Here is a 27,534-nt window from a genome sequence, read left to right as displayed (position 1 = left end):
ACTGTGGCTTTGTAGTAGAGCCTGAAGTCAGGCAAGTTGATTCCTCCAGTTCCATTCTTCTTTCTCAAGATTGCTTTGGCTATTCGAGGTTTTTTGTATTTCCATACAAATCTTGAAATTATTTGTTCTAGATCTGTGAAAAATACCGCTGGTAGCTTGATAAGGATTGCATTGAATCTGTAGATTGCTTTGGGTAGTATACTCATTTTCAATATACTGATTCTTCTGATCCATGAACATGGTATATTTCTCCATCTATTAGTGTCCTCTTTGATTTCTTTCATCAGTGTTTTATAGTTTTCTATATACAGGTCTTTAGTTTCTTTAGGTAGGTATATTCCTAAGTATTTTATTCTTTTCGTTGCAATGGTGAATGGAATTGTTTCCTTAATTTCTTTTTCTACTTTCTCATTATTAGTGTATAGGAATGCAAGGGATTTCTGAGTGTTGATTTTATATCCTGCAACTTTACTATATTCATTGATTAGCTCTAGTAATTTTCTGGCGGAGTCTTTAGGGTTTTCCATGTAGAGGATCATGTCATCTGCACACAGTGAGAGTTTTACTTCTTCTTTTCCAATTTGGATTCCTTTTATTTCTTTTTCTGCTCTGATTGCTGTGGCCAAAACTTCCAGAACTATGTTGAATAGTAGTGGTGAAAGTAATGCAAAAGAAACAAAAGAGACCATAGCAAAAATCAACAAAGCTAAAAGCTGGTTCTTTGAAAGGATAAATAAAATTGACAGACCATTAGCTAGACTCATCAAGAAACAAAGAGAGAAAAATCAAATCAATAAAATTAGAAATGAAAATGGAGAGATCACAACAGAAAACACAGAAATACAAAGGATCATAAGAGACTACTATCAGCAATTATATGCCAATAAAATGGACAACGTGGGAGAAATGGACAAATTCTTAGAAAAGTACAACTTTCCAAAACTGAACCAGGAAGAAATAGAAAATCTTAACAGACCCATCACAAGCATGGAATTTGAAACTGTAATCAGAAATCTTCCAGCAAACAAAAGCCCAGGTCCAGACGGCTTCACAGCTGAATTCTACCAAAAATTTTGAGAAGAGCTAACACCTATCCTCCTCAAACTCTTCCAGAAAATTGCAGAGGAAGGTAAACTTCCAAACTCATTCTATGAGACCACCATCACCCTAATACCAAAACCTGACAAAGAAGCCACCAAAAAAAAGAAAACTACAGGCCAATATCACTGATGAACATAGATGCAAAAATCCTCAACAAAATTCTAGCAATCAGAATCCAACAACACATTAAAAAGATCATACACCATGACCAAGTGGGCTTTATCCCAGGGATGCAAGGATTCTTCAATATCCGCAAATCAATCAATGTAATTCAGCACATTAACAAATTGAAAAATAAAAGCCATATGATTATCTCAATAGATGCAGAGAAGGCCTTTGACAAAATTCAAAATCCATTTATGATAAAAACTCTTCAGAAAGCAGGAATAGAAGGAACATACCTCAACATAATAAAAGCTATATATGACAAACCCACAGCAAACATTATCCTCAACAGTGAAAAATTGAAAGCATTTCCCCTAAAGTCAGGAACAATTCATTTTAAAAGTTACCTTCTAAAAGACGTTAACTTGTAACTTTGAAACTTTTTGTTTGTTGCAGGAAATTGTATGTGTAAGAATGCTTGCTATATTGGGACTTTCCTGGTGGTCCAGTAGTTAAGAATCTGCACTACCAAAGCAGGGGTACAGGTTTCATCCCTGGGTAAGGAACTAAGACCCCATATGTCAATGAGGCACAGCTACTAAATACATACATAAAGGTCCACAGAAATGGTGTATCATTGACCCAAGATGGCATTTACCTAGTGTCCAAGTTTGAACGCTGATCAAAACATAATTGTCATTATAAGCAACAAGAATTAAACAGTAACCTTTCCTTGCTATCAATACCCAGGTTAGAAATCTTCTTTAAAAATAAAAGAATGATGTTATAAGTAAAACTGAGTTCATATGAAGTTGCAAACGCTTTGTCTTTGGGAGATGGGCCTCACCAACTTCATGAAAATTAACTCCCTTCACTGATGTTGTCAAAATTAAACCCCACCAGAGGAACTGTTCTTTCTTTTATTAAATTAGGTAAGGATTATAAAGTCTTCCTTTTTGAAAAGCTTATTTTGCTTGTAAAATAAAAAGAGATTGCAATAAAGGAAATTTAAAACAACGAAAATCTTGTTCTTCCATAGTTCTCTGGGCAAACGGAGTCATAAGAATATTTCTTTTAAAGGTGACTCATGCCACTGTGGGCTTCCCAGGTGGCACTAGTGGGAGAGAACCTACCTGTCCATGCAGGAGACGTGAGAGAGGAAGGTTTGATCCCTGGATCAGGAAGATCCTCTGGAGGAGGGCATGGCAACCCACTCCAGTACTCCTGACTGGAGAATCCCATGGACAGAGGAGCCTGAGGGCTACAGTCCATGGGGTCACAAAAAGTCAGACAAGACTGAAGCAACTTAGCACACACACATTCCACTCTAGCATGAAGAGCAGCGGGAGGAGCAAAAGGCCGAGAGCAGAGACCAGAGAATGTGCTACTGCAGTAGTCCAAGCGATGCAAAGGAGAGTAAAACTGCTGGGTTCCACCTCCCTGCACTCCTACCCTCTGACACAACATTCTTATTTTCTGCTGAAACTAAAGATTTGGCAAGAGCTTAAAGAAGGATCTGGAGAAGGAAATGTATGGTCTCGAGTTTAAAGCATAAAAAAAACAGACTTTGTTTTAAAGCCTAAAACAACAGACTCCTGTGATCCAAGATTTGAAATCATTTAAAACCTCTACATCTGGGAATTCCCAGGTGGCTCAGTGGTAAGGAATCCACATGCCAACGCAGGAGACATAGTTTCGATCCCTGGGTGAGGAGGGTCCCTTGGTGGAGGAATAGGCAACCTACTCCAGTAGTCTTGCCTGAAAAATTCTAGAGGCAGAGGAACCCGGTGGGCTACAGTTCATGGGGTCGCAACGAGTGAGACATGACTGAGTGACTGACACACGCACACAGGATCTACAGAAAGGAGCTCTGTAAAGGTAGAGACGAAGAGTTAGTCTATCGAGGCAACTACTTAACTCATTCCTTCACTTCACTTAGTCAGTCAGTCTACCATTTACTGAAGGTTCCCTAAGTGCCAGGCTCTGTTCTTGGGTGGGAGAGAATGCCCATCACAGCAAGAGAGTCAGCAGAGATAAGAGGCAGACTTAAGTGGATAAGAAAAAACTGATGCCTTTACTTCCTTGGAATGGCACCTGCCATTGGCCATAAAACAGAGCAGCAAAGTAGTGAAGGTCAGATTTTTCCTTCAAAATTCATTCTGGGAATTCCCTGGTGGTCCAGTGGCTAGGATTCTGCGCTCCCAATGCAGGGGGCCCTGGTTCGATCCCAGTCAGGGAACTAGATAGCACATGCCATAGCTAAAGGTCTCACGTGCCACCACCAAGACCCAGCACCACCAAATAAATAAAGCAAGAATATTTTTTAAAGTTCATTCTGCTGGTATTCTGGTTGAGACACTTCAGCCACATCTCCTTACAAAGATATGGGTGTAAGGTAAAGGGACAATTGAAAGATTTTAGGTGTTAATGAAGACCTTCTTGAGAAGTACCAGACTTTACATTCTACTTAAAATGGAGCTAAATCATTAGATTTTCATGAAAAAATACAACAGTGGGTTCTCCATCCCTAGAAATATTTAAAAAGTAGGTAGCTTAGCTGCTCCTGAGGACTTCCCTGGTGGCTCAGACAATAAAGAATCTGTCTGCAACGCAGGAGGCCCAGGTTCAGTCCCTGGGTTGGGAAGATCCCTTGGAGAAGGGAATGGCTACCCACTCCAGTATTCGGGCCTGGAGAATGCCATGGATAGTAGCCTGCCAGGCTCCTCTGTCCATGGGACTGCAGAGTCAGGCATGACTGAGCAACTAACACACATACAGCTGCTTCTGAGAAGGAATGATGAAGAGGTAGGTATTCAAAGTATCAGGTGCAGGGTTAACAAAATGATGGTTAAGTCCTCATCCAAAACTCTATGATTCATAAAACAGAGTTTGAAAGGAAGGGGCAGGAAGAAAGATATATTTGCTAGGTGGAAAGACAGCGGATGTTTGCCTTGTTTATGAGCCACTGAAGTTGTGGGAGCTCCAGACCAGGCCACAACAGAATCAGTGGTTTTTCAATCTGAAAATCACCTACTTTACAGGTTATCAGACTCAGCATCCCCACAAGATGAGGGCCCTTGGTTCTGAGAGTCAGCAAGATTTTAGCTGAGGAAGCCATTAATAGTGTGACCTGCTTTTCAGAAGTACTTTGTTTTCTCGTTAACCATGATTTCTCAGAAACGTCTGGCTCCTCTGTTTTCAGATGAAATAAATTTTCTCATTTGTAATTTGAGCTGTGAGATCATATTAGTCTGTAAAACCTCAGGAAGCAGCATTTCTAAATTGTGACTTGACTGTGAAGCAAACAAACAGAAATGATTTAAAAGATAAATACTGCAGAGCCTTAAATCAATGTTTACATGAAGGGGCAATAAGCATCAGAGACCTACAAACCCAGCCTGGGAAACAGCCCAAACAAGGCTGGAGGTCTGCCGTCAGGTGATGACAAGTTCAAATTGTAATTCAGACCAGGCACTTAGGAACCTGCAGAGCTACTCAACTCTGTATTGTCACAGAAAGGAGTTTTCTTTTGTCAAAGTGACTTGCAGAGACAAAAATGCAGTGTTTCGGGCTCTGAATTCTTCCTTTTCAGAGAAAGTTTTATCCTTTGGCGGAAGGTGCCATTGCCTGAATTCATAAGTCTCTTGAAGTGTGATATGTTTTTGCAATAATTTCACAACTCAGGGACACTTCAAATACGATGGCTTTTTTCATCGTCTCCTACTCCCCACTATCAGCTCCATGGAAGGATTAATGGATCCTTTGTCCACTTTGGAAAACCACCTTGAGGTGCATCAGGCCACAGATATACCTGTGATAACAGCCACAGCTGCAGCCCCAGAGAAAAATGCTCCTAAGAACATCTGAATTTGCTGTCTTCCCCCACGAGCCCCTTTCTTCTCCTGTGCTCACTCTGAGCAAAGACACTCCCAGGCACACAGTCCACCAAGCAGACTGGATTTCTTCTTCTATCCCCAACATCTTCTCCACTGAGAAGTCAAATCCATCTAACCCCTGGGACAACTTCCTGTACGCTCTGTTCCAAGTCTCCCAAACTGATCCCCTCTTCCAATCTCAGCAGCGGGAATTTCCCAAAACTCAAACCTGACCACGGGACTCCCCTCCTTGAGGAGCTTCAGTAGAGCCTCTCCGAGGACGCGCAGGTGAGTTTCACACAGGCTTCGGCAGAGCTGAAGGCCCACAGCGGGCAGACATCACTCACCCCTGCACCCTCCCCATCCCACGCCACTCCACCACAGCCTCGCCACCCCTCCCGTGCCTCAGTTTTCACACGTTGTTTTCTTTGCCCAGAGTGTACTTGTCCCATCCATCTTCACCTGACTAACTCCTCCTTGCCTCTGAGGTCTTAACTTAGTTGTCAAATCCCCTATGTCAACATTTCTGACACCCCAGCTCTGACTGGGGTAACCTGTTCTCTGCTCCTGTAGCACCCAGGCTAGACTTGCATCTTCCCATTTCTTATACTATGTGACCATGTCTATGTAACAGGACAAACAATGAGATTCTTATTACTATTCCAGAATGAAGCTGAAGGCCAAAGCTGAGGGCAGAATAAACCCCACATTCTAAATTCAAACTGTCTCCAGTAGTTGTGGTATACCACCATCTCTCATGTACACGTATAGTCAAAATCACTCCAGATGGTGACTGCAGCAATGAAACTAAAAAGACGCTTGCTCCTTAAAAGGAAAGCTATGAAAAACCTGGACAGTGTATTAAAAAAGAGACAACGTTTTGCCAACACAGGACTATATAGGCAAAGCTATGATTTTTCTACCAGTTCTGTATGGATGAGAGAGTTGGTCCATAAAGAACGCTGAGCACCGAAGAATTGATGCTTTTGAATTGGTGCTGTGGAAGGCTCTAGAGAGTCCCTTGGACTGCAAGGAGATCACATCAGTCATTCCTAAAGGAAACCAACCCTGAATATTCATTGGAAGGACTGTTGCTAAAGCTGAATCTCCAATACTTTGGCCACCTGGTATGAAGGGCCAACTCATTGGAAAAGACCCTGATGCTGAGAAAGTTGAAGGTAGAATGAGAAGGGGAAAGCAGAGGATGAGACGATTAGTTAGCCTCATTGACTCAAAGAACATGAATTTGAGCAAACTCCGGGAGATGATGGACAGAGGAGTCTGGCTTGCTACATTCCATGAGGTCACCAGGAGTCAGACACGACTTAAGAACTGAACAACAACATCATCCCTTGTGGTCTTTTCAGAGGTACCAATTCAGTACCAGGCTTCCCTGGTGGCTCAGTTGGTAAAGAATCCGCCTGCGATGGGGGAGACTGGGTCCGACCCCTGGGTTGGGAGGACCCCCTGGAGGAGGACATGGCAACCCACTGCAGTCTTCTTGCCTGGAGAATGCCGTGGACAGAGGAGCCTGGCAGGCTACAGTCCTTGGGGTAGCACAAAGTCGGATATGACTGAGTGACTAAGCAGAGTTCTGTACCAGTCCTATACTGACCTGTATACACCTCATCTCAGAACTGAGGGAGGGTCTACAGAGGCCTTTGGATAAAAAGCAATGCCCATACAAAGAAGGTATGACCTCTCCTCCCTGAGGCTAAGGTAGAGGGAGCAAGAGCCAGAAACGTCTCACGTGAACATAAGAAGATGAGACTGGCCCCTTACAGCCCTACTAGGGTCATGTTGCTGATCTTCCACCCCAGGTGCATCCCGCTTCCACCTGCAGAATAAAGAGACTTGAGAACATCCAGGAGGCCCTCTCTTTGGGGAGAAAGGTTAAACACAGGAGGTATCTATATCAGGGCCTCAGTCCCATCCTCAGTGCGGTTACTCCATTTCTAAGTCTGCCTGGAATTTCACTCCACTCAGAGCCAGCCCCTTACTTTGTCACCTGCGTAGGTTAATGGACTCTTCAGTCCTGTTTGATTTTTCACAGGCTTTAAGGTGAAACTCAACCTTCTTCGGTCAAGTTCCTATTGACTGAAAGGCAAATTCAGTTCAGCTCATCCCTCCTGGGGGACCGTGAGGAACTTGAGGTGGTCAAGGCTTGCCCTGCTCTCGTCCCCTCCCACCAGCCTTTGAGCAAGCCAGGAAGACCCCTAATTGAAACCCAACATTTACCCAGTTTGCAAAGCTGGGCAGTGCCAGCCCAGCTCCGCTCAGCTGTTTCCCTTCTGCTTGGTGTGGGCAGCACTTGCAGGTGTCAGAGGCCACCTGGTTCCACCAGCTGGGCATGCAGGAGAACGACCACACACAGCTCTAGTCTGACAGCAAACGGTTCTCATAGCCTCCCTCCTCTAGCTGCCGTGTCATGAAGATAAGTAATTCCACCCGCCGGGAAATCAATAACTACCCACCAACTTCATACTGCAGATCAGATTACAAGGCTTTTACAACTCTACCAGGCTTGTCCCCCAACACAGTCTTAAGCAGCCCCTCATGATTCACTCTCGTTACCGTCCCAGAAGCAGGCCTAATTACAACACCAGAGTCATCCCTCACTCTCCTCCAGCCTGCCTCCACTGTGACTTTCATCTCTGCTCTATGAACCCTGAGGGCCAAAATCTGTCTCCCCAGGCTCAACATACACAGATGATTCAGAGATGTCGGAATTCAGCAACTGTAAACATTCTTGTCGGGTATCTTAGAGGGGTGAAAATATAATTAGGCAGTAAATCCTAAAGAAGAAACATACTTTCAGAACTTTATTCTAGATACTCATTTAAAGTCCAAACCAAGCTATTGCCTTTGCCGTATTATCCTCTGTATTTAGCATAAAACATGAAAATGCACTAGACCTGGAAGTGAATCCCCTGTAACAAGGTGGAGTTTGTCATTCAGAAACACAGTCAGGGCCGGAAGGGTAGGCTCATGTGCAATTGCTGGAATTTTCAAGATGACGTATGTTTATGTCCAAAAAATGTCACACTGGTTATAAACATAATTTGTAATCTCTACATGAATATATTTCTATCCTTAAACATGTACAGAGATGATTACTATAACAGGAACTGTTCTCATGGATATTAGGTTCTAATGGAACATCAGAAACTGTTTAAGAAGATAATAACTGTCTTAGTTTGGACTCTCCAGAAGCACACTCGGAGATGAGGTTTGGGTGGTGGCGACACACTCACCAGGAGATGTTCCAGAAGACCCTGGAAGCAAAGCAGGGAAGTGGGACCAGGAAGGAAAGGAGCCAGGGAGGCTGCCAGTCTCACAGAAGGGGGCCTCTGGGGACAGTGTGGGCCACAGGGGTGTAGGAGCTGGAGTATTTAGACATCGGGCATGGGCAGTCCCAGGCACTCTGGCTGTTCTCAGTGTCCGGGCAAAGGAGGCCTGCAGCCAGAGGGCAGCTGGGGAAGGCAGGGCTGGCTCTTGGGAGGGAGAGGCCTCCATCATGGCTGCAGGAGGTGCGGACAGAGCCCTAAGCACTGATGCCACAGCAAACAGTGCCAACAGCCGCCAGCAAGCCAACCGACTGAGTAACCTGAGAAAGAGTCTCGGGGTGCAGGGAAGACTATTCCACGTGGAGCAGCTAAGACAGTCTCTGAAATGGAGAACCTAACCTGAAACCTGAGGGTGAGAAGGGAACAGCCTACAAACATCTCAGGGAAGACCATTCCCAGCAGAGGAAATGGTGTGTGAAAGTCCTGGGGTAGAAATTTGCCTAATATGTTGGAGTAATCACTGGAAATACGTGTGGCCACACTATGGGAAATGGAAGGCATAATATCAAGGTGTGGCTGGGGCCAGGTGCCATGAGGCCCTGTAAGCAGTTTGATTACTGCTGCTGCTAAATCACTTCAGTCGTGTCCGACTCTGTGCGACCCCATAGACAGCAGCCCACCAGGCTCCCCCGTCCCTGGGATTCTCCAGGCAAGAGCACTGGAGTGAGTTGCCATTGCCTTCTCCAACGCATGAAAGTGAAAAGTGAAAGTGAAGTCGCTCAGTCGTGTCCGACTCTTAGCGACCCCATGGACTGCAGACTTCCAGGCTCCTCCATCCATGGGATCTTCCAGGCAAGAGTACTGGAGTACTAGGTGGAGATAAAAACACTTTGTTTTTGTATTTTCGGGCTTCTCCAGGGGCTCAGCAGTAAAGAATCCACCTGCAGTGCAGGAGATGCAGGAGACATGGGTTTGAGTTCCAGGTCAGGAAGATCCTCTGGAGGAGGGTACAGCAACCCACTCCACTATTTCTGTTAGAAAAATCCCATGGACAGAGGAGCCTGGCAGGTTGTTATGGTCCATGGGGTTACAAAGAGTTGGACACGACTGACGTGACTGAGCATGCATTTTCAATAGAGGATAGGGGCAGGTCTATAGAGGAAGGCAGGAGAATACCAAGGAGGCATTTCCTAGAGGGGGAAAAGAAGTACAGTGTTTATCAAGCCCTTACTGTTCACCAGGCATCCTGTCTATGAAGAAGCATATCATTTTACCTATTTTATGGATGAGGAAACTAAAACTCAGAGAGGTTCAGAAACTTGCTTAATATTGCACAGCTAGTAAGTGGCAAAGCTGGGATTTAAACCTAGAAAATGTGCTCTCAGAGCCCGTTTTCACATCTACTAAACTACCCTGGTTCATTACAATAACAATGAAGGGGAAAGAAGATGAAAACTTGATTCATTTGTAGCTGGAGAGACCAAGGAAAATGGACAGACTTAGGTTACAATTCAGAGGCAGAATCGAACTTGCAGGTGGGTTAGATGTGTACGCATATGCAATGTGGACATTTGAGTGAGATAATAATACACTTATTTTAGGGTTTATCAAATTAGGATCTAATCCTGGAGCCCATTTCATTGCTTCAACCAGCAAGTGATGGAAGACTAAGATTCGCATCAACATTTCTCTGATTGTGAGAAGTGGCTGCAGAGACGCACATCATCACACCTTCTGGAAGCTATTAGTGCATGATCAGTGTGTCCTGGCAGGTGACCTCTTTGCGCTTTCCAAAATCATCTACACTGCCACTGCGACCAGCCTCCTCCCAACCAGTACCCTCATTAAACCACAGTCCAGCTCCATAGAAAGTGCTTTTAGGACAACAAAAGAGTAGATACGGCCAGTTGAGTAGCAATCCAAAATCTGATTTGCTCCCTAATGTTTAATGATTACCTTCATGATGCCACACCAGATGAGTCTAGAAGACTGTCTCACCCACCTCCTAACCCTGCCTAATGGAAGGAGAAGCAAATGAAATGCTTGGGGTTGAACCAAGTGGCCTCTACACCGGACAACCTAGGCAGTCTTTAAAGAAGGACTCTCATCACAGCAATGTGCTCCATTTCAAATTCATGCAAGAGAAGAAATGGGTCAAGGCAGCTTTTTAACTGGGAGGGGCTGGGTCTTACATCCTTTGCCCTCATTTTACTCCAATGCAGTGACATCTGAAATTCAAATCCATTTATAAGCACTTAGGGTACCTATCACAACAGTCAGTACCATGCACAGCCCTCCAGAGCTTACCATCCTTGACCCACTGCCTCTCTCCTGCACCATGCTGCACAGAGCCTTTAACCCCTTCACCCCAGCCCCGTCTCCCCTGGAGACTCACACAATTCCCAGTCTCCACGAGTGTCAACCTTTACTTAACTGCAGCTCTTTCACCTTTCAGTCTTTCTGAGCTAATCTGCGGTCACATACTCAAACAGGGTTTTCTCAGCAGCAGGAGTCATATTTTAATAAGGGGTAGAAACCATTTGTCTAGAAATCCAATGAGAATGAAAGGGAGCAGGAGTGTGAAGAACCAGGGATGAGAGCTAGGTTACATATGCTGAACTCCTACTGGGTTCAGGGTACCATACTGGAAAGTTACTTAATCCTTACCAAAACCTCTTCTGTATATGGCATTGTCCCAATTTTACATATGAGAAAATAGGATCTCTAAGCAGCTTGCTCACAGTAGGATCAGTCAGCTAGTGTGAGCCCAACAGAGGCAAGATTTCAAGGCAGACCATCACGTGACTCCAAGGCCAGCACTGTTCCAACTTCACTCACAGACTCACGAGTGCAAATCATTATTTCCAAATTCTAGAGTTCGCAGACTGCAGGCAGACACCCTTTGAATTTGTTAGCTCCCTTAAGCGCGACTTAAACAGAAAGCCCAAGACCCTGGCTAGTCAGTTTAATGGCTCATTGTTTTGTATGTTTCGGTGAAAGTTACAGTATCTAAGACTGAAAGGACTAAGACAAACAAATCCTAATCCTAGAATCACAGATTTAAATAAAAATGAACATCTATCAACTTGGTGATTGAGTCTTCAGTTTAGTCACACACTTCTTTCATATTTTAAAATTCAACCAATCATTAATTCAACTCCAATTGGTTGAGCTTACCCGTCTCACTGCAGTTGGCTAGCAGACAGCAATCACAACCTTCAGACCTCACTCATGTTCCCCAGAAGACAGTGAGAGCCTGGGGTGAGATATCTAATCTCGGTCAAGTCATGTCTCCTGCAGCTTAGAGCACAATGCCTGTCACACGGTAGGATCCTAATAAGTGTTAGATGAATGAGTGTTTGCAGACTGCAGAGAGAGAGAGCCTCGTCTGCCTATACCAAAGGCAGTTCTCAGAAGTAGAAACCTACTTAGTGTTGGGTTATTTCAATATTCATTACGCTGTGCTGTCCTTGAAGAATGCAGACGGCAGTAGCTGATCAGGTGTGTTTCTTCACCTTCGCCACTTTCCTTGAGCAGCCACTCCTGTAACATCTTCCCATCTTTGACTTCACCCGATCTCAAAGGCAGGGATGGGGAAGTGGGCAGAACTCTAGACTGAGTGTTCAGAGACCTAGGTCTGCCAGGCTGTGTGAGGTCAGATATAGCATTCTACCTCTCTCCCTTCAAAACTGGGGATTAAAATGCGCAGAAGAGGATCTAAATAAAGCGTGCAAGTTCAGCTGCAGGTATAGGTGTACCTCAGAGACACTGCAGGCGCAGTTTCAGACCACTGCAATAAATCAAAATGCTGCAAGGAAACAGGCTGCATTTTTGTGTGTGTGGCTTCCCAGAACATATGAAAGTTACGTTTACACTATACTGTTGTCTTTGGGCTTCCTGGGTGGCGGAGAGGTAAAGAATCCACCTGCCAGTACAGGAGACGTGGGTTTGATCCCTGGGTCAGGACGATCCCCTGCAGGATGAAATGCCAACCCACTCCAGCATCCTTGCCTGGAGAATCCAGGGACAGAGGAGACTGGCGGGCTACAGTCTATGGGGTCACCAAGAGTTGGACACCACTGAGCAACTGACCACATACTCTGGTCTATTAAATGCGCAAAAGCATTATGTCTAAAACAAACATATGTCTTCATTTTAAAATGCTTTATTGCTAAAAAAAAAAATGCTAACCATCATCTGACAACATAAAGTTACGGTAAGGTTCCAATTTGTAAAAAAAAAAAAAAAAAAAAAGTAATATCTATGAAATGCAATAAAGCGCAGCACAATAAAATGGGATGTGCCTGTATTAAGTGTAACGAGGCATGGGGATCTGATGCTATACCTAAGTTTTTCAGTCCAGAGCAGCACATATCAAAACTTCAGACGTTGACATGTATACTTGACAAAACTCCTGGTCCGGGCATATTGGAATAAAATTCTAGTCTTCTGGACTAGAAGCTATTATCTGCACCATTCAAACAAAGTGTGCTTTTGTCTGGAATATCAAGCTCAGAGAATTCAGTCCAGAGAGGAGGGAATGATTTGAAATGATAGGGACATATGCCTCAGATTTTCCTGCTCCCTTTTGTATATGGATGGACTAAAAGAGAGCTCGGGCAAGCTTTCTCTGAACATCCTTTTACATTTCTGCTTGTGACTTAGAATAATAATGCCACTTACCGGCAATCCTCAAGCTACACACGAACAATCCTATATCGCTGTCATCACAAAACTCACAAACACCAAAAAGAACAAAAACCAACAGGATTGTTTTGGATCAATATGAGCAGCCAGCATTCCATTTCTGAGAAAAGCATGCTCTGAAAGCCTCTTGTTTGCATTTTAAGGCTAACAGAGGGGTCCTTCATTTTCAGAGAATTAAATGAGAAAATTCTCCTGTATTCAAACATTAGCAAAATGGAATGTTGTGTGATCGTTTCTAACATCATCTGATTCTCTCCTTCCCTCACCTTTCCCTCAACAGCTCCAGAGGCGAGGAAACTGCAGTCCCTCTCATTTACAGCCCCACACATTTAAAATCTAGTGCTGTTTATCACAAAGGGAAAAAAGACAAGTACAACAGCTTTCAAACAAGCTGAAGAATAGGACTCAAACTCCAAAGAAAAAGGGGGGAAAAAAAGATTGCTATGCCCCTTGCCCAATCTCCAACCCTGCCCAAATAAAAATGGAAACGGGAGGAGTTTCTCCTTCTGGCCAGAAGCACTCAGCTAAGAAGGTGGAGAAGAAAGACCGCCCCCAGGAGCAGGGGTTCTTGCCTGCTTCACTTCTCCACTCACCCAGCGGAACCAACAGAAGCCCCCCTGGAAGGCCCAAAGCAAAAGAGTAATTTAAGAAATGAATTACACACTTAGGCCCCAAATTTGAAGAAGAGGACCAAAGAGATCCTGTTTAGATTCTGAAGCCAACAAAGAGGAAATTGGGAAAGTGTGAGAAGGGAGAAAGTAAACAGAATAAAGGTCAGTCAGCAACATGCAACAAACTTTCTGTGCAAAGGGAGGACAACTCATGGTCCTCACTCTCAGAGCAGACTAAGCATTAAAAAGAAACAGTGGATGGCAACAGGGTAAAAACCACACAGGATGAGACACACAGTGTTTCCAACTGTGCTCAGTTCCTGCAGATGCATCTCAACTTGTACTCCTAGGACACTGACAGTATTTTATTTTAGGCAGTACTTGTTGATGTGTTTATTCTTAGTTATATGTACTCCTTCCTCTGTTACCTAGTTCCAAAGAGACACAAAAAGGAGATGGCACACCAATATAAAAGGCAACCTAAGAGCCCCAGTTTCCAATAAAACGTAGTTCCTCACTTGTGTGATGCACTCTCAGGACAACGATGGAAATCACCAAGTTCTAGAGTGCGTAAATCACTGAGGTAGAAAGGAACCAACGCCTTGAGAGAAACACAGCCTTCTCTGGCACTATTATTTTTCAAGAGTTTTTTTTTTTTTGTATTTTGAGTTTTAACATGAAATGCTCTACATTAGGTTTAGGAGTGATTACCTGCTTTTGATATCAAATTGTGGAATTCTAAAAAGAACCTGAGCAAAGCTAATTGTTTCATTTGATTACTTGATGCGCTCACATAAAACATGAAAACAGTGAGTGGAGGAGGGTTCATGACTGCACGCTTGTCCTTACATGGCACCTTCATTTATTAATACTTGTCATCTGGATGAATATTTATGGAGTGCCCAGCAAATGTCAAGCATCATATACAGCACAAGGGTGTACAGGACCAGGACATAATGGTAAAGATGGAAGTGGCCAGATTCAAGGCATATATGGGAGATATTCAAAGGCCTTAGTGACTGACTTGAAAGTAAAAAATGAGGCACAAGAAGATCTGAAGGCTAACTCCCAACGACTGGCAGAAAAACAGTGGAAGAGAAGGTTTTCATGAACAGAATGAATATAGTCTTGGAAATGCGGAGTTTGAGAACCTGTAAGACATTCAAATGAAGATGTCAAAGGGACAAAGGTCTGAAAATGATTTCATATAAATGGCAAGCATGAATTCAACTATATGAAAGATACATTGTACGTGGCCTCCTCCCATAAAGAGTTTCAATAAGCTATTACAGTACATTTAGCAGAGAACAGCTTATTAAAGTTTATTTGGTGATGGTCGTGAAGATCACAAGGAAACGTAAAGAAAGGAAAATGAGGGGAAAGAAAATACAGGAGACAGGGAAGAAAAGAAGGAAAAGGAACTGGGGTCTACATAGGGACTGATTGGGGATATATGAATATAGGAAGTTGGGCCAAGGGAGACTAGAGGGGCTTGGAAGCATCAGGGGTCTTCACTTGAAATTTTTAGCTCATCGCAAAGACAAGGTTCAGGCAGTCTAAAGATGGATAAGCAGCCATACTGCCCTGGTGATCTGACCAGTGAATTTGTCAACACTGTCACTTTACCAAACAGAGCCAGCTGAGTAGGAACTAGAGGGCAGCGTTCATAGGGACAACAGTCAAGGTCTATTTCTGGAGCTCCTGCAGTTCACCTGGCTGCTGACACGGGGGTGGGACAGTGGCGAGAGCCTGGTCCTCTCCCTGGGGGCTCTCCTGTGAGAGCGTCACGCACAGCCTGCTATCCCAAGACAAGGCACAGGGGCGGATGGACTGTGAAGAGGAGGGATGGGAAGAACTGTTGGACGTGAAGGAGTCTTCTATCTCATTCTTCCAACACCACACGATAAGCTGGAGTCGACCAAGAATCTCAGTTCCTATCTGTGTGATCTTGGACAAGTTATTTAATCTCTCTAAATCTTTGTGGTTTTGTCTGTGAAGTGGAGGTAATAGGAGCACATCCGTCACAAGCCTGTGAGAGTGAAATGAGCACGTAAAGTACCTTGAGCACCACACTGGACCCATGGTAAGCACCATCAAAGTGGAAGCTCGGGGCTCCCGTTAAGTCCACTGGTGAGGACCCCTTGCTTCTAATGCAGGAAGCCCAGGTGAGATCTCTGGTGGGGGAACTAAGATCCCACACACCCTGTGATGTAGCCAATACAAAGAAGCTATTATTAATTCTTAAAAGTAAGACTATGTAACTTTCTGGGTAATGGGAATATGCTTTCTCTTGACATGGAGGGTGATTGCACGGGTGTTTAAAAATGAAAAAAAAAATCACTGAGCTGTACACTTCAGACTTGTACATTTTACTATATGTAAATTATACCAAAATTTAAAATATTCATGCTATCAGGGAGGTATTCTTATTTGCCCTGTTTGATAGGTGTACATACTGAGGCTTGAGGAAGGTAAGCAAACTGCCTAAGATCCTGCCCCAGGTCCCCCTCTTAGGCATTCACACGCCAGAGGCTCTGCTCTTAAAGCCTGGTCTTGGGTTCTTGTGTAGTCTGAGCATTGGTCCTCTGTCAGGCTCACGGATGCAGTTACCCAAAGCTGCTGCCCCCGACTCTACACAGAAAACCTCCTGCATGGAGAGGGAGCAGTTCTCTCTTCCTCTCTCCCATCCTTTCTCCCTCCTTCCACACGCTCCTCACATCAGTTCAGCTCCATTGCCTTGTTAACTATTAAACCCAAGATCCATGCCAAGTAACCTGGTGAGCGAAGAAGTGTGCACATCCCAGCAGGGGAACACCCCACAGAAGACTGGCAGCGATTAAGGGCTGAAGGAGACATGCATCAGCTCTCCAAACTCCTCCAGGGCATAAGATGCCCTGCTAGGACCTAAAGTACATCCACTCCCAGGATGTGTGCCGTTCTTGCCAAGACAAAGAGCACCAGGCAAGGAAGACTGAGTGATCATAATTCATGAGGTGCTGTGGAAATTAATTTTGTATGCCTCCTCCATTAGCAGTGTGTCTGAATTAACTTTAATATGCAAGTTATCGTGTTAATCTTTGATACTAAAAAAGAATGTGTCATCATTAACCCTCCTAGCCCTGAATTTAGCAATGCAGTCTTTTTATTAGCCCTAATAGAAGTAGCATATTTCTTGGCATCTGAATACTCTGCCTCTCTGCATGCAGTTCCACCAGTCACTCCGTAAAATCTCTGCTGATTCAGAAGCCCATTTCTCAAACATGTGACTCTAACTGCCCATAAGTCACCAGAAGTTGACTCCACCTTCCTTTCTTTTTTATTTCAGATTCTTCTAAACGAGAATAAATTTTCTGCTGAAGGAGCATTCCACAAAAAGCACATAATGGCCAGTAGAAGGAGGCCCACAGCACAAGAGGACACCAAGTTCCCTGTGATATTGATGAAAGGAGGGCTCAGAATGCCAGCATCTCTGGGTAAATAAATTACAGAAGCAGGAACTTTTGTTTCAGGGAACAGGAAATAAATTAGGCAATATTAGAAGGTCAGCTGTCAAAAACAATGGGAAAATCACCCGAAGAGTGCGACCTAGTACACATCTTTGTCTCCATGTATTCACTTCATATAGGCAAATTACAAGTGAAAGCTACCCATATTTCCGTTTGATGAATAACTTTAATATTCCTATTCTATTAATCTCACACATTCTACCCTTTAAAGTGTGATAATAGTGGGAAAACACCTCATAAATTTCATTTTGCCACCTGTCTCTTTATTCATACCTGTTCATTGAATAGCAAGGTAATCAGAAATTAAAGAACCTTTTAGAAGGGAAAACAAGACAAGAAGGAGGTCTAAAACAGAATTTTAAAATAGGACATCAGTCCCTGAAAAATTAAACCAGTTTCTATTTTCAACAAATGTAAGAGAATAGACAGTTTATAATTAAAAATATACAGAAAATTATATACATGTACATGTGTGCTGAGTTGCTTCAGTCATGTCCAGCTCTTTGCTACAGTCTGTGGACCGCAGCCCGCCAGGCTCCTCTGTTCATGGGATTCTCCAGGCAAGAACACTGGAATGGGCTGCCATGCCCTCCTCCAGGGCATCTTCCTGACTCCGGGATCAAGCCTGCATCTCTTATGTCTCCTTCACTGGCATGTGGGTTCTTTACCACTAGTGCCACTTGGAAATCCCCAAATCCATACATACTGAAACCAAACTGGCTGCCAAGGCAACTTGTTGGCTTGCAGGAAACTTATCAATAATGAGATCTTCGATCTATCTCCGGTATATGGGTAGTTTTTATGTTCTCCTTTTCAATCTAATAATTGTTTTTCTGGCTGCTACATGGAAAAGACATGACATGAATAAGAAGGAAACTGGGATTCAGCCACATCTCTCCTCAAAAGGCTTAGGGCATTCTAAAGGACAGAGTCAAATATTTCCCAAGCTTTAGTTAACCATTGTTTTTGACAATGTGAAACCTACCCTGTAACTCCTCATAATTTATAGCCTATGCTGTTGTTTACTTAATCTTTTTCATAAAGTAGGTCCATTCTAATCTATTTATATTTATTTTAAAAGAAATTTTTGGTATTTCAAATGGAAAACCAGTATTGCTTCCCATAGATAGAAAGTAAGGTGACAATCAATACTAGGAAAACAAAACACTTTTATTAAATGCTGCTGCTGCTGCTGCTAAGTCACTTCAGTCGTGTCCGACTCTGTGCGACCCCAGAGACGGCAGCCCACCAGGCTCCCCCGTCCCTGGGATTCTTCAGGCAAACCTGAGGTCTGTTCCCTCTGTGCTATCAAAGGAGATTAGCAGAGAAAGACTAAAGACAAAAAAGCAAAGGTATACAATCCTTGGCATAATCAGAAAGATTCAAAGGGACTTGAGAAAGAACAAATGATCTGCTTCTGTGACACGGTACTTTATCTGTGCATACTTAAAACTACCCTTCATGCTGAGGAAAATAATTTAGCATGCAGTGTGATGCATATCACACTTTGAGAAACAGAAGTAAAAAGAAAGAAATCAAAATCAGATCCAAGGCTTCCCATCTCTGCAACTAGCCCACGGTGTGACTTTGAGCAGGTCACGCCTTCTTTCTGGATCACTTTCCTTAGCTGTAAAATAAGGCAGTTGAAATAGGCAATCTCTCCAAGGAGCCATTCAACTCTACACATCTGTGTTTTATGAAACTTTTAAACAGGTTCTAGAATATTTCCTCATCATCTAAATTATGTGGTTGTTAATTGCATTTATCCTACTATCTGCAAGTCTTACCTGGTAGAGACAGCAATGATTTGAAAAGATCAGCTACTTTGGGGCAAAACAGCCTTTTGAAGCTGTTGTGTTGAAAGAAATCGATAAAACTGACTGCAAACCAAGCACAACTGAAGCTGACTGTCCAGGAGATAAACCTGTGCTCCCCTCAGCTTTGGAAGCCAGTGGCAAAGCATTGCCTTTAAACTGGCCTTACAAACCATCACGTAATCATTTGCCTAGCTCAAGTAGTACTGTATGCCGAGTGAGTGAAAAAGGGTGCTGATTCAAAACACCAGCTTTATTCATGGCAGACTGAGGCGGGTGGAAAGCAGATCAGCGGTGAAACACCAGCTGATTCTTAATAACTTAATAATTAATAAGCTGCTTCTTATTAACAAGATCTGGTGTAGTAAAGGAAGTGTCTCCATCTGTAAAAGAATGACAGTCACCTACTTTATAAGGTTTCCATAAGAAATTATACAAAGTTTGACTATTATCATAATTATGGTAGTACATATGTTTAACCTGTTTCTCATAGTCTTTTTCCCGTCTTGATAGTCTGTAAAAGTCAATTTAAGCAACATTTTAGTTTTTAATGCCCTACTTGGCTCCAACTCTGAACTGACAATAGTGAAAATGAATATAATAATTATAAATGAATAATTTATGAAAATAATAATTATACTTTTATTAAGTTTATGCTATCATTTAGGGAATATTGTCTGTCATCCAGGAACTGCACTAAGCATTATTTAATTTAAAATTCACACCGATCTGATTATTATCCCCATTTTACAGATAAACTGAGAACCAAAGAAGTGATGTGATCCTTCCAAAGTCACTGATGGAGACAACTCAGAGATTATGAAATTCCACAGTGTCTCTCTAGATCTTGACAAGCCTTTGGTGAGGAGATCATCCAAGAAGTCTTTTTTTATACACTTGGAGTCAAAAGCAAATAATAAATAAATAAATAAATCAGAGATTAGCAAACTTTAGTTTAATAAATTGAGAAGGGCTGAATATTCACAATTCTGAAGGTGTCATGTTTCTTATGGTTTTTAAAATAATTTTTTAGATTTTGTAAAAAACAAGAAAGACTTGAACATCATTTAGCTCTCCTTTCAAGTCCCATGGCACTTGGCTTATATCTCCACCATGGAATGTTCATCTTACATTTTAACAGGGTGCCTCATTTTGTAAATGAAGGCAAGCTCCTTGAGTAAATCACCATATTTTTTACCAACTTTGTATTTTCTAAATGGGTATCCAATGTTTTGTTTATAGCATAGGATCAATAAACATTTATTGAATTGGAAAACCTGCTCTCAACACTGCCTCTCTGTTAAAAAGGTGGCCCCATCTATTCTGTATGAATTTGAGATGTCAGAGGGGCAAAGATACGGGTATTGAGGTAAAAGCAAAGACACAGATTGAAGATTAAGGTTGGCATTTGTAAGCATCGAAATGCCATGGAGCCACAGAGTGGATGAATTCCCCTCGGAGAGGGCGGGCAGAGCAGAGCCGAAGGAGCGCTGAGAACCAGATCCCTGAGAGTGGTTGTTGAGTGAACTGAGCCTGCGCCAGGGCAGGCCTCCTCCTTCCCTCCTGGGCCCCTCATTCCCGACCCTCGCAGGCACGGAAAGAAGCGCACGAAGCAGTGCACCCCTACAACAGTGTGCTGCAAGAATGCTCCCGCGTCCCAGGACCAGCCAGGAGACAGAAACGGTGCAGGGCTCCCAGCCTCGCCCCTAGGCGGGCGAGAGAGGAAGGAGGGAGTGACTGACCAGATCCAGGCACGGGAACTGAAGCCCCGTAAGGAGCCCGGCCACAAGGAAGGAGCCTGGAGGCCAGAGGTGGTCTCTCCCTGGGAACAAGAACAAGAAAACCATCTCTCCTGCTCCACTCCACAGACCCCAGGGTCCATCTCTTAATGTACATATGGCCCAGATTTCCTGATGAATAAGGAAGAGGGAACAACACATATCATTCTCAGAGAATTATTTCATCCTTTTCCTGCTGACCACAGTATGAACCACTTTGCTGTTTGCAGACTGGCCCCACAATCTATCAAGATTTATAACTCACTATAGGCCTCCGAAACAGCACAGATTTTCCTGACAGATACCGGGGACCTGCTTTCTCGGCACAGGCCTCCAGAAGACAGCAGAGTGCTGTAGTAAACCTCTGCTACCTGGACTGTAATTGATTTTCAAACCTGCACCTGCAATCAGAGGAGAGCATAGAATACCGATAAACCAAAGAGAACCAAGCCTCCCACTGCACCCTTAGGTTCCTGCAAATCAGGGACACGGGCAGGGGCAAACCTGGCAAAAGGCATTTTTTTAGACCCACAGAAACATTTGCATGGGGAGAAAAATTCAACTGAGTAACTGGATTGTTCCCTCCTTCTCCAGGGGTTCAGAAGACTGGTAAGGCCCCAGGTCCCTCTAGCCAGGAAACACAGAGCCGGTTCAGATAAACCTCTCGATGTCAGGCCATGGATTCACTACGGCCTGTGTGGGCATTACACCATCCAGAGCACATCTGAACACACGGAGTCCATCCAGGTCATTCATGTCAGGCTGACACCAGGACCCTCAAAACCCCAGGATAAGTAAATGCTTTCTAAGCAGTTAATCGTACTTGAAGTTGCTGCCACTTTTCCCATGCAGTTCTATCAATACAGACTCACCCACTATCAGAGATGGACAGGATATTAGAGATTCAGCTCTCTAATGATACACATGAGAAATGGAGCCTGGAGAGGGTGAGTGGTTTGTCCAAGGTCATGTAGATTGCTGGTTGCTTTCCTGGACTAGAGTTCAACCTTCCACCTCGCAGTGCAGTGCTTCCTCCAATAAACTATGTTACTCACCTTCCTTAAGTTAAGGTTCCTTCACCCTTTAAACACTTCCTGAGCACCTCCTAGGTGCCAATTATTTGGAATAGAGAAAACACTCTTTACCTGTGCTCCAGAAGGCTGTACTAAGCAAATACAAGGAAAATCTGAGAAGTGTCAGAAGGAGGAGAGTCTCTCAGATCCAGAATGTGTGGATTCTCATTGCATTTGTTCGATTTGTGATAAGCTAAATGGGAACTAGGAAGAAACCTCCTACGTGGCCAGAAGCTTGCCAGTGTCTGACTCTTTGTGACCCCATGGACTATACAGTCCATGGAATTCTCCAGGCTAGAATACCTTCTCCAGGGGATCTTCCCAACCAAGGGATCAAACCCAGGTCTCCCACATTGCAGGCAGATTCTTTACCAACTGAGTTATCAAGGAAGCCAAAGGTACTATGAAATGAAGTGAAGTGAAAGTCGCTCAGTCGTGTCCAACTCTTTGCGACCCCATGGAGTACAGAGTCCATGGAATTCTCCAGGCCAGAATACTGGAGCGGGTAGCCTTTCCCTTCTCCAGGGGATCTTCCCAACTCAGGGATCAAACCCAGGTCTCCCACATTGCAGGCGGATTCTTTACCAGCTGAGCCACAACAGAAGCCCAGATTCCGTTATAGTAAAGGTACTATACTGGGTGTCAAATTCTTTTACCTCATCATCATGAGAGGAGGCGTTCAAATTTTTCCATCTGTTTGGGAGAGCCGGCAAAGTTTCACTAGATGAAGATGTGTTAGAATGACCCAACATACATTAAAATATATATTTTATATATATGTGTATGTGTGTATATATATATATATATAGCTTCCCTCGTAGCCTGGTGGTTAAGAGTCTGCCTTGCAATGCAGAAGACACTGGTTCCATCCCTGATCTGGGAAGATTCCACGTGCTACAGGGCACTAAATCCCCGTGCCACAGCCACTGGGCCCCTACTCTGGAGCCTGTGAGCCACAGCTACTGAGCCTGAGTGCCCTGGAGCCCGTGCTCTGCAGCAAGAGAAGCCCCCGCAGTGAGAGGCCCCAGCACTGCAGCTAGAGAGAAGCTCCTGCTCGGTGCAGCTGGATAAGCCCTGTGCAGCAATGAAGACCCAGCATAGCCAGATAAATAAATAAATCTTTTCAAAAAGCAAAATAAAAAAATACACTTTTATTACTTGTAGGGTGGTGGGTAGTGATGCTTAAGATTTAAAAACCTAATCAGGGCTGACTCTGTCCCTGGCGGGTAACAGAGCCAGTTGCAACCAGAGTGGAGTGGCAACTGTCAGGACAAAAAGGGCTCAAGCTGGATGGGAAAGAATCAGAAAACTAACGGTAACAGTGCTCACCTTGGCACAGTGCGCCTACATCTCAGATGACCCAGGAAGAAAACTGGCTGTAGCGCTCTCTGGGAGGGAAAATGACACGGGATGACTTCCTACAGCCCACACTCTCTCCGCGGGGCCTCTAGCCCATCACTACCCCTACCGCACATCCTGCAGCCCCAGGGCATGGCAGAGGAGAGCCTGGCTGAAAATCAGTTAGCGCCTCAATCAGGCTTACAAAGAGGGAAAGGGGCAAGGCGGGCTTCCTCCAGGATGGAGTTGAAGTGAGCGTATTTAAAGAAGACGCTGCCTGGGAAGATTGAGGGGTGGGGTGGGAGACAGGGACAGAGAGACAGAGATACAGACAGGGAGATGTTAGACCTGCACGGCTGGGAGCTTGTGGGCAGCGGGGTGAGAACAGGGCGGCCCAAACCACAACCTCATCATTTTGTGATTCCTTCAGATGGGGCCTCAGGAAGTTATCCCCATCGCCAGCTCACAGGGATTTGTGGCAGGACAGGGATATTGAGAGCCAGCAAAGATAAAGTCCCTCAAGCATGGGTGCAGGCAATGAAAAGAAATTCATTCCCTTGCCACCTCCATAAGGCACCAACATGTGTCCTTAAACCAGAAAGTAAAAGGACCCAACCATGCTAGAGTCACACTTTGAGTGATACAGTTGGCATGTGGGCAACTAACTGGCCTTGAAAGAACCACTTAACTTTCCAGGACCTTTTCCCCCATCCTCTGCAAAACAGATGGTGTGAGAGGCAGGTCACTTTGTTTGTGTGCTTGTGTGTGTGTGTTTATGTGTTTACCGCATTTTTAAGATTTTAAACTAGGCTTTATTTTTAGAGCAGTTTTAAGTTCATAGCAAAGCTGAATAGAAAGCACAGTTTCCATGTACTCCCTGCCCCATCCATGAAACAACAGCCTCCCCCTACATACTATCAGCATCGCTTATCAGAGCCAGATTAATTTTCCAGAGATTTCTTTAGACCTAGAATCTTTTATTTAAGTCAAATAGTCTTGGTTAGAAACAGAGAGGGGGGAGGAGAGGGAAAGGGAGAGAGTGGGGGGTGGGGAAAGAGGGACAGCGGGAGGAAGAGGGCTGGGGCCTATGAGAGTGTCTACTGCTCTTCGGAAGGGGAAGGAGAGAGCAGCTAGTCTGGCAGATGTAGTGGGGAGTCGGCCAGCTTGCTGAACATGCAAGCGTGAACCCTCTGCAGAGGTTTTCTGAATTGCTGCACTGAACCGTCTCTGGGCAACTGGTTGTTAACACCTATTCTAGCTCAGGCATTTGGTCCACCCAGTGGTGCTAAGTTCTTTAATGTACATATATAATCCTTCAGGTAAATCACAAAATAATCCCACCTGCCGTGTAGAGCAAGTGTTTATCAGTTTCATTTATGTTAAATAGAGCTGAGGTATCAGGAGCTGCCCCCAAAGTCTGACAAGAGCCTCCTTCTGGACTTTCGTGTTTACATTTGGGAGGACCGAGTAAAAGAGACAAGCGGGCTGTGTGAGCACAGCCCCAGGCTTCACCCCCATCCCTGTCGCTCAGAAGCCTGGGGCACAGCCGACAAATGCGTTTGACACAAGCGTACTATCAGCCACTACCCTGAATGCTGCAACACGCAGACAGACAACTACAGAACGGACTCCAATAACCTCAGAGATGCAGATGACACCACCCTTGCAACAGAAAGAGAAGAGGAACTAAAGAGCCTCTTGATGAAAGTGAAAGAGGAGGGAAAAAGCTGGCCAAAAACTCAACATTCAAAAAACTAATATCATGGCATCTGGTCCCATCACTTCATGGCAGATAGATAGGGAAACAATGACAGACTTTATTTTCTTGGGCTCCAAAATCACTGCAGATGGTGACTGCAGCCATGAAATTAAAAGACGCTTGCTCCTTGGAAGAAAAGCCATGACCAACCTAGACAGCATATTAAAAAGCAGAGATATTACTTTGCCAACAAAGGTCCATCTAATAGTCAAAACTATGGTTTTACCAGTAGTCATGTATGGATGTGAGAGCTGGATCATAAAAAAAGCTGAGCACCGAAGAATTGATGCTTTTGAACTGTGGTGTTGGAGAAGACTCTTGAGAGTCCCTTGGACTGCAAGGAGATCCAACCAGTCCATCCTAAAGGAAATCAGTCCTAAATATTCAATGGAAGGTCTGATGCTGAAGCTGAAGCTCCAATACTTTGGCCACCTGATGCGAAGAGCTGACTCACTGGAAAAGATCCTGATGCTGGGAAAGATTGAAGGCAGAAGGAGAAGGGGATGACAGAGGATGAGATGGTTGGATGGCATCACCGACTCGATGGACATGAGTCTGAGCGAGCTCTGGGAGTTGGAGATGGACAGGGAGGCCTGGCGTGCTGCAATCCATGTGTCACAAAGAGTCTGACATGACTGAGTAACTGAACTGAACTGAACCAGGAGCCTGGGCTTCAATCCCAGCTTCCTAAGTCTCAACCTCAGTACCTGCAAAACAGGAGATAATAATAGCACCTATAAGATGGGGGGACAGAAGGTGCCATGAAGAGGATGATGTATAGTTCTCAGCACAGGTAGGTCCACAGATCTCCAAGTGAAAAGGACCTGATGCAGCCTCTAATCCAAGCTTCTCATTTGAAAGACAAGGAAAATAAAACTCAGAGATTCATTCACTTCTAAGTCGGAGTAGATAGAAAACCCAGAGAGATGGTATGGGGAGGGAGGTGGGAGGGGGTGTCAGGATTGGGAACTCATGTACACCCATGGCGGATTCATGTTGATGTATGGCAAAACCAACACAATACTGTAAAGTAAAATAAAGTAAAATTAAAAAATTAAATATATTAAATTAAAAAAAAGAAAACTGCAGAGCAGAGAATTCAGGTCTCCTGAGCTCCAGTTCCGTATTCCACACCTGACAGTTCTGCTGTTAGATGATTAAGAATACTGGCGATACTAGTAAGGGTTACTGGTGGCAATGAAACTCCATTTATGAGTCCTCACTCAATGTCAGACCCTTCCCAGCCTCTCCCAGGCATTATCTCATGTAATCCTCACAGTAAACCAACGAGATAAACGACCTAGATTGTTCCGATTTGACAGACGAGGAACTGGATGCTCTAGATATGAAGTGTCTTGGTCAAGGCAGCAAAATCAGGACTTGATCCAAGACTTTGTTTTGAACAACTGCCCTGGACTGTATCTACTTCAGAAATGAGATGTCTCTCCTTGGATACTTTTACCCTCTTTAGCTAAAGCCATAATTATAGCCTCATTTGCCTTTGGATGATTGGTTTCCCTCTGTACTCTGTCTGGTGTCTGTCTCCTCTAGGGCAGCCACTCCAGCCTGGAGGGTGCCACGCTCAGCAAATCCGTTTGGCTGCCAAGGCTAATGAGGGATCTCAGTGTGGTTGCACTTAAGTGCCTGGTATTAAGGAGAAGGTCCAGGCACAGACACACCCCCTACCATCCAGGATGATGGTGGGCTGTGAAAACATGGCATTCCCAAGTAGGAACATGCTACTGCAGCTCTTTAAGAGAGGACAACAAGGCCTGCATTGCACTGCGTCTACCACACGAGGAGGAAGAAAACTCCTGTGGGTGAGTGAGTGTGTGTGTGTGTGTGTGTGTGTGTGTGTGTGTAAGAGGAGGAAGAAGGCAGAGTCAAAACCCTAGGCAAGCACTAGGAAAGCTGGGTTCATGAACAGTGAAGACATAACAAGCACAAAGGACATCTATTTTTTCACCAAGACAACGAATTCCAATACTTTTGTCTAGCACAAAATTAAATGAGCTCAAATGTCCCTAAATAGGAAAATAGTGAAGTCAATTATAGCCCATCTATACAACAGAGTACAAAGTCCTTAAAAATGGCATGGGAAAAGGTTCTTAATTATCTGCCATGAAAGAAGCAGGTAAAAAACCTGGTAAAACGTTATCCCAGCTATATGTAATACATGATACAAAAGAGGGGAAGACTAATAACAGTTACCTCCAAATCATGAGTTCGTGGGGTTTTTATTTACTTCTAGACGTTGTTAAAAGGCACACAATATTTTGATAATATTAATTTATATAAACAATAAATGTCATTTTTCCTGCACTGGTCCAGCATTCCCAGGAGACCTCATAATTAGAGCTTATGGTGTGATCCGAGGCCCTCATTAGCGAAGGAATATGTCAGGCAGGGATGGACCTGGGGTTCTCTTAGAGCTTAAAAGGCAGTGGTCTGCAATGAGACAGTGCTCCGGCCCTAACTACACAAGGTCTCCCCAAAGACTGCTCCCTGCAGATGGCCTGTACCACCCTCGGTAGCCCTCACAATTCAGCTGACACCCTGCCTCTTCTTGTCCCCAACATT

General features: G+C 44.2%; 1 protein-coding gene and 1 long non-coding RNA gene across 2 annotated transcripts in view; one reads left to right on the top strand and one right to left on the bottom strand.

The window, feature by feature from the left end:
* DOCK2 (dedicator of cytokinesis 2) overlaps positions 1-27,534 on the bottom strand; it is a 474,846-nt gene that overhangs the window by 298,884 nt on the left and 148,428 nt on the right. The gene's annotated exons all lie outside the window — the stretch shown is intronic.
* Positions 16,470-20,282, top strand: LOC138421680 (uncharacterized). The gene is made up of 3 exons (XR_011249593.1): positions 16,470-16,679; positions 17,012-17,159; positions 19,760-20,282. It is a non-coding gene; the product is annotated as an uncharacterized lncRNA (long non-coding RNA).

Source organism: Ovis canadensis, chromosome 16 (genome assembly GCF_042477335.2).
Source record: "Ovis canadensis isolate MfBH-ARS-UI-01 breed Bighorn chromosome 16, ARS-UI_OviCan_v2, whole genome shotgun sequence".
Lineage (NCBI taxonomy): Eukaryota > Metazoa > Chordata > Mammalia > Artiodactyla > Bovidae > Ovis > Ovis canadensis.
This window is presented reverse-complemented; position numbering and strand designations above follow the sequence as displayed.